General features: G+C 32.9%; 1 pseudogene; it reads left to right on the top strand.

Annotated features, from left to right (window-relative positions):
• The first annotated feature begins 284 nt into the window (after positions 1 to 284).
• On the top strand, positions 285 to 1,752 carry LOC122747260 (annotated as a pseudogene).
• The last annotated feature ends 18,579 nt before the right edge of the window (positions 1,753 to 20,331 follow it).

Raw genomic sequence — 20,331 nt, 5'->3', positions numbered from 1 at the left:
TTTCAGGAAAACTATATAAATTCTTATTGTTTGCTGAGGTCTTATTGTAAGTCATGACCTCTCCAGGGATAAGGAGAGTATTAAAGATGCCATAAAGAAGCCATGTTTGTTAGGGGAAGAAAGGCAGTGGTGTCTTCTTTCCTCTGTAAATTAAATGAAATGGATTTTGCAGACCTTCTGACTGAACCCACGACATACAGGAGAGGCTTAAGCCTGCTCTGTTGGGACAACTGTCCTTGGAGATACCATAGATTAATTCTACAAATTGTAAGTTCACTGTGAAAATGTCATTATAATCCACTTCTGAAAATTTTTTATCATCTGAAAATGCTTACAGAATTTCACCAGGACAAGTCCATCAGGTATTACCAAATCTACCACTGCTGATGACTTTTCAGGCAACAGGTGCACAAAGTGAAATGCTCAAAATGAAAGAGGTTATCCATTATCTAGGCTGCTATAAAATGTTGAAGCTACTTTATGATCAGCATGAACAGCATATGGTATAGATAGATAGATAGATAGATAGATAGATAGATAGATAGATAGATAGATAGATAGATAGATAGATAGATAGATATAGATATAGATATAGATATATAGATATACAAGGAGAGATGCTAGGACTTCAGAGCTTCTTTGTGAAAGACTCAAGTCCTCTTCATGACATGCTAAGAAAGAATCTATTCATTGCAACTATTTCTGATGTTGCAAAGTCTCTCACTCTCCCCTAGGAACAGAGTCTAGATATTAAAAACAAATAAACAAAAAACAAAGATCAACTGAAGCAAACTGACAAAGGAAGTTCTAGCTCCAGGAACAGAACTCAAGAAGAAAATGCTACTGTGTTTTCTCCCTCAGAGAGCAAATGTAGAAATCCAAGAGACTATGGAGACTTCAAAGAAAATTTAATCATAAACAAATCAGTTATTCTATATCTTAAGTTTGACAAATGGTATATAACTGGCCAGTCTTTGCTGTTCTTGGAAATCTTGTGAAACAACTAAACACCTGGAAATAATGGCTCAACTGACTTGAAGACAAAGAAGGATATAGATATTGCCATCATTTCAGACACTATGGATGACATGGCTCTTGAATGAGTCAGGATAAGAGCAGCAAAATTTTGCAGTAAAAATTCTGAATACTTATATGCAACAAGAAAGTGATGTTGGGAAATCATCACAGAAAGTTGAAGTTAGGATATTTGATGACCTTAAGGACTCTCAGTTCCTGAGTGATGACATAGATATGAACATTACCTCTGAAGATGAAAGGCAGTCCATCAAATGTAAGAAATATAACTCTCCAATAAAATGTACTTTTTCTAATGCTGGGCATTATGAAAGGATTGGTATGCAAATTGTGCTAAGCTGTCCTATTCCCTTTCTGTGTCCGATATCACTAACCTGCCAGCAAAGAAAGAAGATCGAGGAATTGATGTTGCCAATTTCTGAAGAACCATATCTTATCCAAATATCCAACCCAAAGAGCAAGACTTGTTGCCCAAGAGAATTCTTTGTTTTGGTCCAGATTTCTGAAAGCCAAGAGACTATTTCAAACATAGGGGTTCAGTCAGACAACGTTTATAAATAGAACATAGATACAGCAACTACAGAGGATTCTAAAATCAGCTTTAAGTCATGGACATTTTGTGAGAAGAAGACATGGAACAGAAACTTTCCCCTTAGTGGTGTGTTTTCATTATGCCAAAAGATTAAAGAAGACCAAGGCTCCATGTCATATTTATAATAACTCAAATCTGTTGGCCAACAACACCTTTGGGCATAACTTTTTAACCCAATAAGTTTTAGAGACCTGATAACCAGCCATGTCAGACTCCAAAAATCAGTTTAGTATGTGGTCTTAGAATTTCCCTCTTGTTTGTCTAATGTTCCTGGTAAACTCTTCTAAAGTTTGACCATGAAGTCTGTAGGATTAGATAGCTTTTCCTGAAGATTCATTTTTTGAAAATCTAATAAAAGATAATTTTTCAGAAATTATGGACCTGAATGAAAAATACACAGAATAGCTGTGTAGCAAAATAGTTGAAGTAGATTTGGAGGCATTTGAGAGGAAAAAAGGGACCTAAATTGGCATGACATAGATATAACGACTTAAATAGTGAAGTGCATAGAGCACTGGACCTGCAGTCAAAAAGACCTGACTTCAAATCTACCTTCATAATTACTACTGTATGACCCTGAACAAATCAGTTAACCCTGTTTGCCTCAGATTTCGAAAAAAAAAAAAAGAATTAGAATGGCAGACCATTACTATTAGAAGATATTAGGACCAAAATTCATCTGGAAGACCAAAAGTTCAAGAATATCAAAAGAGTCAATAAAAAAATGTGAAAGAAGGTGGTCTAGCAGTACAAGATCTCAAACTGTATAAATTACTCTATAGCAGATGACTGTAGTCATAAATGCAAATATCAAAATATTTGGAACAAAAACTCATTATTTGACAAAAATACTGTCAAGAAAACTGGAAAACAGTATGGAAGAAAATAGGTATACTCACACAGTATAGTAAAATAAGGTCAACATGGGTACATGATTTACATACAAAGGGTAATACCACAAGCAAATTTAGATAGCATGAAACCATTATTTATGTGCCAGATTTACGGGCAGAGGAAAAATTTAGGACCAAAGAAGATATAGAAAGCAACGCAAAATGAAAAAAAAAGATAATTATGATTATATAAAATTTAAAATTTTTTGCATAAAAGCATAAAATGGGAAAAAAAAATTTGAAATATGTTTCTCTGATAAAGGGATCATTTCTCACACATATAGAGAACTGAGCCAGATTTACAAAGGTACAATTGATAAATGGCCAAAAGATATGAACAGGCAGTTTTCAGACAAATAAATCAAAACTGTTTATTGTCATATGAAAAAATACTCTAGGTCACTAATATGTGTGTATATGGACATGTATATGTATATATACACATTTGTCTAAGTATACATACATCTATATCTAGATATATTTATATGTATACATGTGTATATACATATATACACATGCACACATATACATACAAAGGCGTGTGTGTTGTGCCTATGTGTGGACATGTATATATGCATTATACATTTATATGAGTAGGTATATATTGTATCACATATATGCATGTGTGTATATGTGTGATGAGTGGTTACAAATATATGTAAACATTCATATATGTGTACACATAAACATGTAATGAGTAGTTTGGTGACACAGTAGATAGAGTACAGTGCTGGGTCTGGAGTCAGGAAGGCTCATCTTTCTTAGTTCACTTCCAACCTGAGAAACTTGCTAGCTATGTGATTCTTGGAAAGGCATTTAACCTCATGTGCCTTAATTTCTAATTCTATAGAATGAACTGGAGAAGGAAATGGCAAACCACTACAGCATCTTTGCCAAGAAAACCCCAAATGGAGTCATGAAGATTTAGACCCAACTGAAACAACTCAACAACAGCAAAAACAACAACAACATAAACAACAACAACAAGAACAACACATGAGTTATAGCATGTTATAACATGAGTTATAGCATGAAAATATTAGGGCTACTTGTCCAAGGCTACTGAGAGAAATTATTAACAAGCTATTTCTTGAGGAGATTCAGAGCTCTTCCCTTCTTCCAAATTCCTGATTTTAAAAACTTCAGTCTCTTGAAGGACATTTTTGATAATGAGATGGAATTACTTCTCTTTTATCTTGGTCAGATCCCACCCAGCTTTACAGGGAATTTTATCTAAGGTGGGGAAGGCCATTATGTTCTTTTCAAGATTAGGTAGACACAGATCCTTTTGTCTAGATAGCCCAAGGGTGGGAGTGGTCTGTTATAGTTTCTCTGCACAAGAGTAAAGTCACTCCTCCTCATTTTAATATAGCTCACCTTCCATTGTGTTGTCCATGATTATAGCCCCTCATTGAACATATGCTTTTCGAAGGCTATATAAACTATGAGCCTGCTGCCATGATTGTCTTTCATCTAAGAGAGATAGTCAAATGACCATCCTTTTTTAAAAATAACCTGCTGGCTTCTCCAAAATTTTTTGTCACCAGAGTTACACAACTCTCTATTCCATGGGATATTTCTCACCTGAGAGCTCTGTCATAATGTTCATATAATGTATGTAAAATTCTTTTAAAATAATAAAGGGTAAATAACATTTATTTCACACCTACTCTATGTCAGACACTGTGCTAAATGATTTACAAATATCTCATTTTATTCTAATAACAATCCTGGAAGTTAGGTGATATTATTTCTATTTTATACTTGGTAAAACTGAGACAGTCAGAAATATAGTGACTTGCCCAAGGTCACATAGATAGTATTTAAGAGTAGATTTGAATGCAGATCTTCCTGTCTCCAGGCCCAGCACTTTATCCATGATACCACTTGGCTGCCTCTAATGTGTTTCATAAATGAGTTATCCTATTCCTTCTCATCATCATCATCACCATCACCACTCATATGCAATATCAGGAACCTGATAATCAAGCATTCAGTGAATATTGTAGTAAGTCCTTACTAAATATCAGTCATTAGACTCTGATTTGGTCTCTGAGAATCCAAATACAATGAACAAAACCATCCTCATCTGCAAAAAGATTACATACTGACAAAGATATATTGATATCTATCTATCTATCTCATATCTATATCTACATCTCTCCATATCTATCTCTATCTCTAAATCTACATCTATATTGATATCTATATCCATATCTATATTGATATCTATACCAATATATATACGTGTGTATGTATGTACATATAGATATACACAATATATTGTGTTTATTTGTATATGTATATATACATGTGTGTATATGCACATACATATGCATATATATGGGTGTACATACACATCTATCTATAATGTAAAGAATAATTGCAAAAGAACAAATACATTTAAATTAAAAAGTAAAATACAAGGTAGTTTGAGAGAGCATGAATAGCTGGGGTGATAAGGGAAGGCTTCATGGAGAAGGTAAGGCTTGAGCTTCATTTTATAGGGAAAAAATAACAACAGGATTTTTTGAGGTAATAATGAAGAGGGCATTTTTCAGACATGGAGGATGACCAGTGAAAATGTAAAGATTTGGGAGATGGAGTGATGTATGTAAAAATGTAAGAAAAGAAACATTAGAGAATAGTGTAATAAAATTCCTAGGCAAGAGAACATACAGAGGAGAGGGTAATCTATGGTGTTTGATGCATCAGATGGGTCAAGAAGGATAAAAAACTGTTGAAAAAAAGTAATGCCAATTAATTTGAGAGATTGATAGTCAATCATGTAAATGTCACCTAAACAGCTATGCCTCCAACTTCTCAAATCACTTGGTTTAAAAGTAATCTCTAGCTTGACATCAAATGATTAAAGAATTAAGTGCATATAAATTATTATTTCAACACCATGTATCTTAGTCAATAGATATGTTCTTGTTTACATATTTGACTTTTCTTTAAAATGTCAGCAGAAAGATGTTTGTGTCATGAAGATTTATAATCAACACAGCAAAACAAATGTTAAGTTGTATGAAAATAAATATACATTTTTCTGCATTCTTATTAATTCATCATGACAGTTGAAAAAGTTATATGGGTTGTAAGGAAGTCAGAAAATACCTACCCAAAAATATTTTAAGAGGAAATATAGTATGTTTTGCCTACATACAAAAGTCTATATAAGACATCCTCAAGAGAACATATATTTCTTCATCATAGTGGCAAAGTGATAATTAACAAACAGAAAATGGTCCAAAGGCCTGAAGGAGACTGAATTTGAAGGGAAGTTGAATAGGTCTTGTTTCTCCTCACTTAACATCAAAACATGTTTTCCCAGGTTTTTATTTTTCTGAAATTATCCTGCTCATCATTTCTAATAGCACAATAGCATTTCATCACAATCATATACTACAACTTGTTCAGTAATTCACCAATTAATGGACATACCCTCAATGACCAATTCTTTGTAACCACAAATGCACTCACACACACACACAAGTTAATAAAAGTATGATTGTACATATGGGTCCATTTTTCTTTTCCTTTTAACTTTTTGGGATATAGACACAGTATTGTATTTCCTGTTGAAAAGGTATCCACAGTTTTGTAGCCCTTTTGTCATAATTCCAAGTTGTTTTTGAGCATGTCTGGACCAGTTCACAACTTCACCAATAGTCCATTGGTATCCCAATTTGTCTCTATCCTCTCCAACATTTGAGCTAATCTATTAGATGTGAGTTTATTCCTCAGAGGTGTTTTAAATTGCATTCTTCTAATCAATAGTGATTTAAAGCATTTTTCATATGACTATATATAATTTGATTTCTTCTTCTGAACACTACCTGTTCATATATTTTGATCATTTATAAACTGGGGAATGAATCATATTTTTTTATAACTTTGATTCAGTTCCCTATGTATTTTGTAAATGAGGTTTTTATCAGAGAAACTTTGTAAAAGTTTTTTTTTCCAAAATTCAATAAGAAATATTTAAAATAGTTTTTTTGATTTATGATTTCCACATTCCATCTTCCATTCAAAGATCTCATTCTATGGTGAGTCAAGTGAGTTTTTTTTAATACACTTCCATGTAGCAGATAGAACATAACATGGCTCAGTTAGAAGAAAAAGAAAATATTATTTGCTATGTCTAATTCACTCACACTAAATAAGAATCCCTTAATCATGTTTACTATTTATGTGTATCAAAGGGGGAAAACTATGAATTTAGTGAAGCAACATATTACTGTGAATGATATTTGACCTCTAGTTGTAGTCTGTGGGTCTCCTAACTTTCTGTGGGCTCAATGGCAAATGACTTAAGTTCTCTACTATGAACCTCCTTTTTAAAATGAAGTTGGGCTAAATTCCCTATGAGGCCCCTTGAAACAGTGATACTTATGAAATGTTTCCAGACTTCCACTTACTAATTGTATGACCTGAGACTTATGTTTCTATATCAAATTCATTTGTACTTCATTTTATATCAGCTGTACTTGGAAGAAGAGGTCTTAAAAAAGGGAATGGAAGTGGATAGACTTGATCAGAGAGGCAGCTTTTCTATTACTAACAAAGCCAATAAGTTCTGCCTATAAGCTTGAAATGACAAAGATATAACTTTGCCTCACTCCCTTCAAAAGTTTGAAGTGGTAGCTAAAAAAAAACAAAACAAAAACAAAACTTAGAAAAAGAGGAAATGTTTGTCATAGTTTAATAAGTGCTTATTAACTTGACTTCATGTATACTATTTAACCATATTGAGAAATAAAGGAAGAAAATAGTGGAAAAAATCTTTTAGGCTAAAACATTGAACTGAATCTAATAGCATTTTTTTTCTATCCAAGTATAGAGCAATATTCCTGTAAACCTTAATCCTGGGGAGGCTGATGCTGGTTGATCACTTGGGTTCTGAAATTCCGAAGTGAAGTGGGCCAAATCTATCTGGTGGCCACACAAGTCAGGCACAATGTAATGAGACTTCAGGTGTTGATGACAGTTGTGCAGAGGATGGACACCAGGATTCCCAAGAACAAGTGTACTAACTTAGATCAGAAAGAAGGTTGAAGATCCAGATCTTCTCAGTAGCAAAATCTAGTTCAAGAGTGCTTACTGTACTTCCAACCTGGGAAAGGTAAGGATACTTAGCCTTCAAAACATATAAACAAACAAAAAAATAAAAAGAAATGAATAAACAAAGCAAAAAATAAATAAAATATGTTTCTATAAACATGAAATTCAATAGGGATAAGTCTAAAGGCTGGTACCTTGGTTAAAAAAATCAACTAACTAAACTCTAGATGATAGACAGTAGTCTTTATTGGAGGAGGGGATTATTTGGCTTTTAGTGAAGTATTAATTTCAACCAAGTAAGCAGTGGCAACCAAAAAAAGACAATGTGATCTTGGACACCTGTAGGAGGCCTCAGCAGAGTTTCTAGCACAAGTAAAGTGATGATTCAAATATACTCTGCCCTTGTAAGATGTCATTTAGAGAACTGTGTTTAGTTCTTGACTCCACAATTTAAGTACCTTGAAAAACTGTAAGGTTCCAGAAAAGAGCAACCAGAATGGTAAACATTAATTCATGACATATAAAAATCTTCTGAAGTATTTAGTACCCTTGAGATAATATTCAGAAGAGCCCTAGTAATTGGTTTCAAGTAGTTGAAGAACTATCATATGGAGGAGCAATTGGAGTCTATTTTGCTCCAGAGGGCAGAAAGTAGGAGTTACATTTTCAGGTTTAATGTCATGCATTACTTTATAATTCTTTGAGCTATCCAAAGTAGAATCATCTGTTTCATGAGGTCATGAGCATTCCATTCTTAGAAGTCTTCCATCAGGGGCAGCTAGGTGGCGCAGTGGATAGAGCACCGGCCCTGGAGTCAGGAGTACCTGAGTTCAAATCCAGCCTCAGACACTTAACACTTACTAGCTGTGTGACCCTGGGCAAGTCATTTAACCCCAATTACCTCATTACAAAAAAAGTCTTCCATCAAAGGATGGATAATCACTTGTCATATATGAAAGAATAAGGATTATATTGGCACATTTGTTTGTTGCTGATGTCCCCCCTTTCCACCTCCCAAATTCTGTGATTCTATGATTGCTTACTGTAGATGACAGACTCCATTTCATATTCAGAATGAACAAAATTCAAGTCCTATCTTCAAAATATACCACCTTCTTGGGGGCAGCTAGGTGGCACAGTGGATAAAGCACTGGCTCAGGATTCAAGAAGACCTGAGTTCAAATCCAGCCTCAGACACTTGACACTTACTTGCTGTGTGACCCTGGGCAAGTCACTTAACCCCAATTGCCTCACCAAAACAAAACAAAACAAACAAGATATACCATCTCTGTGATTCTGAGCAAGTCATTTAAACTTTAGCACCCGCAGCAACTCTTTAGAGTACTATTTATAACTTTCATATATATGGCAAGAGTGGTATCTTCCTTATTTTCTGAGAAAATGCCTATTATGCAACACTTCCATGTAATTCTAGCATCCATTTGTCAATAAATTCATGAATCATCAATTTGGCCAACAAAATTTATAAGCACTTTCTCTTTGTATGGGAGACAGAAAGACAAAATGCATAGAGATGGAGCCACATATTAAAAAATATCATGGGTTTGAATCCCACCACTGGCACATATTAGTTTTATTCCTTGGCAATACTCTAGGCAACTCTATAATCATAAGTTGCAGAGAAGATGTTGTCCTCCATTTGTAGAAGGAGGTGCTCATTTTTGAGTTCCTTTGCCAATCAAATCACAGGTCTATACTCTAGTTAGATTACTCCAAGTATGAATTTGGGAATAAAATTAAGCATAAGACATTATCCCTGGTTTCAGGGAACTTACAAACTAATCAGTAGAGGAAAATAAAAGTAAGAAACTTGAGAAATGTATGGGACATTTAGATGCTATGAAATAAAGTATTATTACAATTAATTCTGAAAAATTCATATATTTCTGTAATCAGAAACTCAGATAAAAAAAGCCTGATTAAAAAACAAAGATTGTAAGAAAAGCTCCTAAAAATTCAGTGAAAGTGTCCAATCTATATGTTGATTTTAGATAAATTAAGCAGAACATTTATCACTGGGGTTTATTGGAAAGAAGTAATATATTTGTAACACTTCTTAAAAGACAAATTGTGGAAAAGGTTGTTATTTTTCAAAGGATTTGATTACTTACTTCACTAGAGAAAGTAACATAAAATACATTTTACTAACGGTATCTGTTCAAAAACTCCAGGGATAGATGGAGACTTAATAGCTCTGATTTTAGACATCAAAGTTTCTTCCTTCTCCTATGAAATGTTTTTAACTTGTTTAAAATGAAGGTTTCTTAAATTATGAAACATTTTAAAATTTCAAATCTTACTCACAGAAAATGCATTACTATAAGCTATGAACCAACACATCTAATCTCACTGGCATCAATCATATAGCTAAGTGCTTCCTTATGAGAGGTTTATAGGAATTATAAGTTGTGTGTTTACCATAAAATGTCATGTTAACTTTGACAATTTAAATGTTATTAGTTTTAAATTATTCTTATTTCCTTATAATGTTTTCTTTTTAATTTTATGTCAAATTCCATAATTGAATATTCATTTTTCATGAAATTACATTTAGTTATTTTCCTTTTTATAGACTGAAATTCAGCCAAATTTTATTTTTTTCCCTTTCAATGAGTCTGTTCAAAATAATTCTAATGCTCTTTATCAAATATTTTTTCACATTCAGACCAAAGGCATATTTTACTCTGTCATGATAATAAAAACAGTTTTTTGTTGGATAGAGGTTATTTTCTGAAAAAGCAATAAAACAATGATAGGAGCATCAAAATAGAGTGTAAAAAAGTTTAAAAATAGAGTGTAAAATAGAGTGTAAAAATAGAGTGTAAAAAAGTTTAAAATAGAGTGTAAAAAAGTTTAAAAGAAAAAAATTGAGGAGTTAAATACTTTCTTCTTCACTGTTGCATCTGTTTCTTCTCTTCAGGCCTGAAAACTGAAGTTCGGTATGAAAAATAGAAGCAGAAGGCCAGAAACCACAACATGGCTTTATAAGAATTTGGCACGAAATGGATCATGATAATGCCACTAACTTATAGACAAAAAGGGTTACATGGATTTTGAAAAGGTTGTCTAGTGTGTTCTTTCTGTCTCCCTGAGGAAAGGGAACCAGGCTATGACTGATTTATCTTAATTTAAAAGGTCATCAGGACCTTTTCAAGTTTTACAATTTCACTTAGTAACATATTTTAAACCTTACCACTCTTTACTTTTTTTTTTTTTGTGGGGCAATGGAGGTTAAGTGACTTGCCCAGGGTCACACAGCTAGTAAGTGTCAAGTGTCTGAGGCTGGATTTGAACTCAGGTACTCCTGAATCCAGGGCCAGTGCTTTATCCACTGCGCCACCTAGCCGCCCCCCCACACTTTACTTTTAAGAAATTCTTTCTTGTACTATTTTTATTTATAAAAAAATCAAATAGTAGTTATCTAGTAGTTAGTACTGAAAATAAGACAACTAACAGTGACATAATTATGTGATTACCATATTGCACTATTCCATGTTATACAATAAAATACAGTACTATATGATAACACAACATACTATATGTGTATGTATATATATACATATATACACATATATGAACACATGCATGCACACACATATGCATATATTTAAATTCTCTAGATGCATCTCTATATTTTATAAAAGCCTCTTTATTTTTTCAAATCAATGTGTTCATGTTTAACATCACATACCTTGCTAATCTTTGTCTGTAATTAGCTAATTATTTCCTTATACCATTACCTATAGCTGAAATGATACCTCTGATATAAAATAATTTGATATGTCCTCACATAAATATTGATACCTATTTAACAGGTTACATCTATTGTCAAAGTCAACTTGATTTTTTCCTCAAAAATTACCTCCAAAGCAGTCTTCCTGCATTTATGCCAAATTATCCTCACTGATAATTCCTTTATCCTGAGTTTAGCACCTGTTTTGGTGTACTTCAACAACTCACTGTGGCAGAAAGTTTGGATCCCTGTGGAGCTACTGCTACCTTGGATTATGGAGTGGTTGTGACCTGTAGATTGCCTATTTAAAACTAGATATCTTATGGACCACAAAATTGTGCTTTCTTTTACTAATCATCCTTAGTAAAGGCATTTACTAAGAGGTCATAGTAAAAGAAAGAGCTACAAAATGCCTCCCTCCAAAACATAATGTATACAATTTCCCACAAACACACATAAAAACCTAATGGAAGTTTGTGCTCAAACTTAAAATATAATAATGTTTTAGTACATGTGTAAGGTGTTCATGTGTCAAAAGTAACTCATTGCTAATGCTACTGTTGGGTTTGAAAACCAGTTTTCCTTTTGTTAGGTCAAAATACAATATCCTTGGATATAACCTAACTTCAGGACAGAATGGTTAACAAAGTTTTCAGTATCTATTTCTTTTCATAGTCAAGGCATTTCATTTCATTTCATTTATTTATTCATTCATTTATTGATTGATTGATTTGTTTGTTCATTTATCTTTCTATTTGTTTGTTTGCTTATGTATATATGTATGTATGTATGTATGTATGTATGTCACCAGGGTCCTATTCCTTTGTATTCCTTCCCTTTGAATAACTGCCTTTATATTTAAATCCGTCTGGAGTATGTCTCTCTGCTCCCTGACATGCCTTCTACAACCATAAGTGTAGTCATTCAAATCATTTCCACATTAGTCAGGTTGTGAAAGAACACAGAGAAAAAAAAAAACTTTAGAAAAAGGAACTAAAAATATGCTTCAATCTGTATTCAGACACCATCAGTTCTTTCTCTGGAGATAGATTGCATTTTTCCTAAGTCCTTCAGAGTTGTCTTGGATCATTGTATTGCTGAAAATAACTAAGTCATTCACAGCAAATCATCTTACAATATTGCTGTTATTTTGTATACAGAACATTTCACTTTGCATCAGCTCATGTAATTCTTTCCAGGTTTTTCTGGTAGTATCCTAGCTCATCATTTCTTATAGCACAATAGTGTTCCATCATAATCTCAATGGGGATTTCTTCTTAGGAAATTCACTGATGACTTCTTCAATTACTTTTTTCTAAACTCAGGTTATTTAAATATTTTATTTCTTGTTCTGTTAATCTGGGTAATTTATATTTCTTTATGTATTCATGCATTTCTTTTAGATTGTCAAGTTTATTGGCATATAATAGGGCAAAATCATTCCTAATAATTGTTTTAATTTCCTCATCATTTGGTGGTGAGTTCACCCATTTCATTTTTGATACTAGTAATTTGGCTTTCTTCCTCTTTTTTTGATCAAATTAATTAATGGCTTATTTTTTATTGTTTTTTTTTTCATAAAAAAGAGCTTCTAGGAGGGCAGTTAGGTGACTCAGCGGATAAAGCATGGACCTTGGATTCAGGAGTACCTGAATTCAAATCCAACCTCAGACAATTGACACTTACTAACTGTGTGACCCTGGGCAAGTCACTTAACCCTCATTACTCTGGAAAAAAAAGAGCTTCTACTTTTAATTGTTAATTCAATGATTTTCTTATTTTCAGTTTTATTAATCACTCCTTTGATTTTCAGGATTTCCAATTTAGTGTTAGGTTATGGATTTTTAATTTGTTCATTTTCTAGTTTTTTTAGTTGCATGCCCAATTCATTGACCTGCTTTTTCTCTATTTTATTGATTTAAACAGTTAGGGATATAAATTTCTCCCTAAGAACTGCTTTGACTGCCTTCCATAAATTTTGATATGTTGTCTCATCATTGCCATTATTTTAAATGAAGTCATTGATTGTTTATATGATTTGTTCTTTAACCCACTTGTTTTCTAGGATCCAATTATTTAATTTCCAATTGGTTTTTAATCTCTTTTTTCAATTGTCTATTATTGAATGTAATTTTTATTACATTATGATCTAAAAAACATATGTTTACTATTTCTGCATTTCTGCATCTGGTTGTAAGGTTTTTATGCCCTACTACATGGTCAATTTTTCTATACATTCCATATACTGCTGAGACAAAGGTATATTCTTTTCTATTCCCATTCAATTTTCTACAGACATCTGTCATATCTAACTATTTAAGAATTTTATTAATTTCTTTAATTTCTTTCTTGTTTATTTATTTATTTTTGGTTAGATTTATCCAGTTCTGAGAGGGGAAGGTTAAGGTCCCCCACTAGTATAGTTTTATTATATATTTTCTCCTGTAACTCACTCAACTTCTCCTTCAAGAATTTAGATGCTATACCATTTGATGCATGTATGATAAATATTGATGTAATTTCATTGTCTATGGTACCTTTCAGCAAGACGTAGATTCCTTCTTTATCTCTTTTAAGTAGATCTATTTTTGTTTTTGCTTTGTCTGAAATCATAATTCCTACCTCTGTTTTCTTTCCTTCAGCTGAAGCATAATAGATTTTGTTCCAACCCCTAATATGTTCCCTGTTTGTATTTCTCTACTTTAAATGTGTTTCTTGTAAACAACATATTGTAGGATTTTGGTTTTTAATCCATTCTCAATTTGGTTCCATTTAATGGGTGAGTTCATTCCATTCACATTTATAGTTATGCTGACTAGCTGTTTATTTCTCTCTATGCTGTTTTTCACCTGTTTATTCCCTCCCTGTGAGGCCTCCACCCTCTCCTTTCTCATAAGTGCTTTGATTATGATCACTACATTCCCCAATATCCCCTCCCTTGTTTCAGGCCCCCCTCCCCTTTCTATTCTCACCATCCCCTTTTAAACTTCCTTTTAGAGTAAGATAGATTTCTATATCTGAGTGTGTTTGTTATCCCTTTTCTGAGCCAACTTTAATGAGAGTAATATTCAATCTCTCCCCATGCTCCCCCATCTTCCCCTCCATTATGATAGTTCTTTCATGTCTCTTTTGTGTGTGTGTGTGTGTGTGTGTGTGTGTGTGTGTGTGTGTAGAATGATGTTCATAGTCATGGTATTTACAGTAATGATGATGTAATCATGTTAGTAGTATTAGTAGCAGTAGCCTTAGTACCTATAGCAATAGCATTAATATTCTTCACAATAACAATGGTAGTATATAATACTATACTATATACTATATATATGCATAATATATAACATACTATATAGTAATGTTATAGACAATATTCTTTGACTCAAATTTTGTCAGATATATAAATAGTTTTTTAATTTTTTAAATGTTTAACTTTGAGTGGAATATTGATTTCATGAAATAATTTTGAGCATAAATAGCAAGAAATCTAATGAACAAGAAGTCAGTACAATCATTACCATCATCATCATTCTTTCTTTCCCAATATTAGGTTGCATTACAAATAGGAAACTAGATTTATTTAAAAAAATGTTAAAGATATAGAAAAATGTTCTATAGCCTTCCTATTCTGATGAGAAGCAAAGCTAAGGACCAAGAGAGTAAACAAATAAGAATGAACTTATTTTTAACAACTTTAGCAGAGTATGTGTTGATTACACATGGTTTTGATATGGTATAAATAATTATAGAAATATTTTAAATCAACATAAATTTAATGTTCTTAGTACTACTAACAATAGTGCTTCGTAAATAGGATCTGGAACTAGAAAATATTAATAAAGCCAGGTCCCAAATAGTACTGATAATTAATCCAATGAAGTGTTCACATATATACGAATTTCTACTATTCAAAATTATAATTAGGTAAAATGTGTCAATTGGTCCACCTCAATGTTAATGTGCATTGTCAATTGAAACAATGGTACCATTTCATGTGGTTGATTATTTGCACTAATTGACACCTAACTACACAGATTCTAGGGATAATTGTCATAACTGAAGTATATGACAGCCATAACTGATGAGAATGTTTGGAATGTAGTCACTATTTTTCAAGTAAGTCAAATTTGAAATACAGAACGGATCTTTAACTTTTCCAACCCCTCATCCTAATTGGCTTTTAAATCATTTTAATTCTTTAAAAATGCTTCTAAATTCACCTGGGTTACATTCTTATCACCTCACTTTTTCATACTGAAATTATATTACAGTTAGTTGCATATAAACTCTAATTTATCATGCAAAGAAACTCTCACATGAATCTTTCATCAAAATGCTTGCAGTATCTATCACTCAACTAAAGAATTTATTAATAATAACTTCTTATTGTGGCATTCAAGGACATTTATAATTAGATTAAATTTTTCATAACTCATGTTGTACATTTCATACTCTTTCTCACTGTCAGATTTTTGCTTATCTTTTTTAGGAGTTCAGCTCAGATCCTAGCTATTACTTGAAACCTTCCTTAATATCTATACCTTACATTGGGTATTACTTTTCTTTTAGATGATAGAAATAGTTAAAATAAATTTGATAAATATTTATTGAGCTCATTTCCCCTTTCAAAAATATTATATAATTATTTATGAGAGAATAAGAATAGATAAAGAATAATTCTGGCTCCAATGGACGTGGATATTGAAAAGAGTTACAGTAAATCAACTATCACCTATCTATCTATCATCTTTCTATCTATCTTTACATACATATATACATATATAAACATACACACATACATACATACATGTGTTTGACCATGACATGTGCACCAGAAAGGTACAGGAAAAATTATCAGTTACAAAATGTTGGAAATGACAAGCTTATAAGTGCCATTTAAATTGAGTTTTACAAACATCATACAAAAGCCAACTATTGGGAAGAGGGAAATGGAAGGCTTTAGTGGAAAACAGATCTTGAGAATAAAGGATATCAGTATGAATGGGAGATAATAGTTCAGTTTAGCAGTTTTAGGATAAAGATGAGATAAGTAAAGATAGGTGGAGGGATTGCAGAATGTATATGAATTAGAAAAGCATCATTAAAAGATAAAAAAACCCACCTAATATTCAGCAAGCATTGAGGAGTTAAGAAAGGTGTTACAACATAAATTTCTTTTTAAGAATTTTTTTTTTTTTTTTTTGGTGAGGCAGTTGGGGTTAAGTGACTTGCCCAGTGTTACACAGCTAATAAGTGTCAAGGGTCTGAGGCTGGATTGGAACTCCCACTGTGCCACTTAGATGCCCCCAACAATATGAATTTCTATTGGGATATATTGACTATTTCCCTCCCTTGCTTTCAGTAGCCCATTGTCAACTATACATAACAATTTTATATTACTTTAAAGTCTTACATTGTAATCTCCTGAAAATTTAATGTGACATATTTTACCCCCAGAAAATTACAAGCAATGTAATGGGGGTAGTGATTTGGTTCAGTTGTCCTCTATGTACTTCTATTTTTAAAAATCAAAATAGAGTTGTCCTCTATTTACCTTCATTTATCAAAAACCTAGATGCTCAAGAATATATTTTAAATGAGATATCTTCATGCAGAAAAAAATGATTCCTTTAATAAACATATTTTCTATTCCATTGATTTAATTTTATAGAATGAAGGTCTTTTTGTTAATCATTATTCATTTCAATAATTATATTAAATGATCTTTGATGTTTAGAATTTTTGCTGTAATAATTGATTGCTACTTTCATTGTGGTACTTAACTACTTAAATGATCATTTTTATTATTGGGTTCATTATTCCTTTCAACATCTCTTTCATAAAAGTCAACAATATTCACTTTATTTTTATAAAATAAATTAATTGGGATCCCATTATATTGAATAATATGTCTATAGTCACAAACCTAATAGAGACAAAACTTAGACAAAAATTATTAAACAATTTCAGTAGTTTAAACTACTGACTTGGTTATTCTTTGTCTATTAAATCTCACAATGAAGAATATTATTCTGAACAATAGATACTGACAGAAGAAGAGGTTCAGAGAAATAGAGGAATTTGAGGTATGGGTTTATAAAATAGGATTTATTAAATTGAATCTGCTTTACCCAAAGTTACCTTTGACTATTTTGTTTGTTTTTGTGGGGCAATGAGTGTTAAGTGCCTTGCCCAGAGTCACACAGCTAGAAAGAGTTAAGCGTCTGAGGCCCAGATTTAAACTCAGATACTCCTGAATCCAGGGCTGGTGCTATATTCACCGTGCTGCCTAGCTGCCCACCATTGAACTTTTAATGACCATATTTATTGACTTTTTCTCGACATGAATCTATTTTGATTACTATAATTGCATTCTTTAAAATTGTTCTTTTTCTCCTCATGGTTAATCTCTTTTCTTGAGCTTTTTATGGCATTTCCCTCACCTGGTTCTGCTCCTAATCCTTGTCAGACTGATAGTTCTCTTTCTGTTTTGATGAATCTTCATCCATGTCAAATATACCTAATAGATCTGTCCTTGTCTATTCTCTTCCCTCTATATACTAGCTAGCTTGCTGATGTCATCAATATGAGTTCAATAATAATGTTTGCAGGTGATCCCTATATCTAAATATCAAATCATATCCTCTTCTGTGAGATGATTTAGCTTCACCAGCTGCCCCTTGGAGAGCTGGAACAGGATATCTCACTGACTGAAGCATTGAATTCAATATTTTTCTCTAAATCCTTCCACTTTCCCAAATTTTTCCATTACTTACCATCAATTTTCTGAGTCACCCAGTATCATGAACAATATGGCATCCTTGCCTTCTCAATTATGCTAATTCTAAATAACCAAATAACCAATCTGTGGCCAAGTGTTATAATTTCTAACATTACATCCTCTTATATACATACCATTAACATATTCTCATACCCACAAACTTAGAGCATACCCAATTCACTGGATTATGACAATGACTCTTTAATTGATGTTCCTGTCTCAAGTCTCTCCTCATTCTTAAGATATCCTTTATTAAGTATTTAAAGTGATTTTCCTAAAGCACTTATGTCTGATTAAAAAATTCACCTACTTAATCAACTCCAATGGCTCCCTATTTCCTTAAGTATGAAATAAAAATTTTCTTATTCTAAAGCTTTTACAAAATTGTCCCTTCCTTCTTATCTTTTAAGTGTTCTACAATTTCTTTTGCTCCATTTCCAATATGTCAGCAATATTGGTCTTCTTGCTTTTCCTCATACAGTATACTATACATTTTCACTTTATAAATTTTGCCTCTTTTTGCTGTATTTCTCTCCCTACTCAGCACCATCCTAGATTCCCTGGCTTCCCTCAAGACTAAATTCAAATCCAACCTTCTGAAGGAGGCATTTTCTGCTATCTCATATGTATGCATTTTCAGTGCCCTATTTCTAAGATTATCTTCCATTTAATTTATACATTATAAGCATATTTTTGCATATTGTCTCCATTATTAGAATGTACAGTTGTAAGAGGAAGGATTTTTTTCTTTTTACCTTTCTCTATATCCTAGTACTTAAGGCAACTCCCAGAACATGTTATAGAGGTTAATACTGTTTTTGTGAACTTAAAAAAATAGTAACAGGTGATATTATATTGATTGTTGGTGCTGGAAAATCATTTTAGTCCTGTCTGGCTCTGACCTCATTTGAATTTTTCTTTGCAATGATACTCTTCTATTCATGGTGCAACCTACCTTCTACATTTATGTATTTTAATTATTTTAATTTGATGTTAAATTGTTGATTAGAATTAGATAGTGAGGGACAAGAGGTACTATTGTTAACCTGAAAAAAAATTTCAATTATACCTTGCTATTTGCTGAGATTCTGTAGGGTTCGAGCTTGTATTAAATTTTTATTGTATTGTAATCCAAAAAGGATGGATTTAATATGTTTACCTTTCTACATTTTATTTTGAGTGATGTTTAGGCCCTAATACATAGTCAATTTTTGTGTAGGTGCCATGTACTACTGAGGAAAAAGGTATCTTCTTTTCTATTCCCATTCATTTTTCTCCAAAGACTGTCATATATAAATTTTCTGAAATTCTATTCACCTCCTAAATTTTTCTTTTGTTTATTTTTTTGGTTGAATTTATCATGTTCTGAGAGGGGACAGTTGAAGTTTAACAATAGTACAGTTTTGCTGGCTATTTCTTCCTGTAACTGTTAACTTCTCCTTTAAGAATTTGGATATTGTGAATCACCCCCAAAACAGCAGTAAAAGAAACCCTGGAGCAGAGAATTACACAAAAATACAGACTGAGATTATTCTCCAATTATAGATAGATTACAGGGGGCTGTGGGTAAAGTTCAACCCCATAATTGTGCCAGAGATCCCATCCACACCATCAGGGCAATTTACCCCAGAGCCTCTGAATCAGCTATAGCACCAGCATTTTCTAGAACTGAGCCTGTGGTTGGGTGAGAAGGCTGAACATCTAGCCATGGGAGAAGTGCAGGTGTCTAGGGGGACATAGGGAGGAATTTGGTTCTCCCACCCCAGCAGGGAACCAGGAAGAAATCCTGAGCAGCAGGAGGCCCAAGGTGGGGGAGGGGCACAGACTTGTTGAAGCTAAGAACCACACCAAAGAAAGCTTTGTGGCTTGTTTGTTTAGTAATTAGGCTTGAGGTTATTTTTGGACCAGAGAACAGGCCAGGTAAGAGTAAAACCTGCCCTCCCTCAAACCAAAACACCTGGGATCCTCGGAAACTGGGAACAGTAGTGGAACAGAAAAACAGGGTCCCCCAGGGGGGAGTTTAAAGTCAAGTAAGAAAAGCAAGAAAAGAAAGTTCAGAATTATAGAAAGCTTCTTCAATGACAAGGAAGATCATGGGGCACCTTCAAATGAGGAGATAAAACACAGGGCTCCTGCATCTAAAGCTTCTAAGAAAAATATGAACTGGTGTCAGGCCAAGGAAGCTCTCAAAAGTGACTTTGAAGAGAAAGTA

The sequence above is a fragment of the Dromiciops gliroides genome, chromosome 3 (genome assembly GCF_019393635.1).
Source record: "Dromiciops gliroides isolate mDroGli1 chromosome 3, mDroGli1.pri, whole genome shotgun sequence".
In the NCBI taxonomy this organism is placed as follows: Eukaryota; Metazoa; Chordata; class Mammalia; order Microbiotheria; family Microbiotheriidae; genus Dromiciops; species Dromiciops gliroides.
The sequence above is the reverse complement of the archived record's forward strand: the minus strand, read 5'-3'. Positions and strand labels throughout refer to the sequence as shown.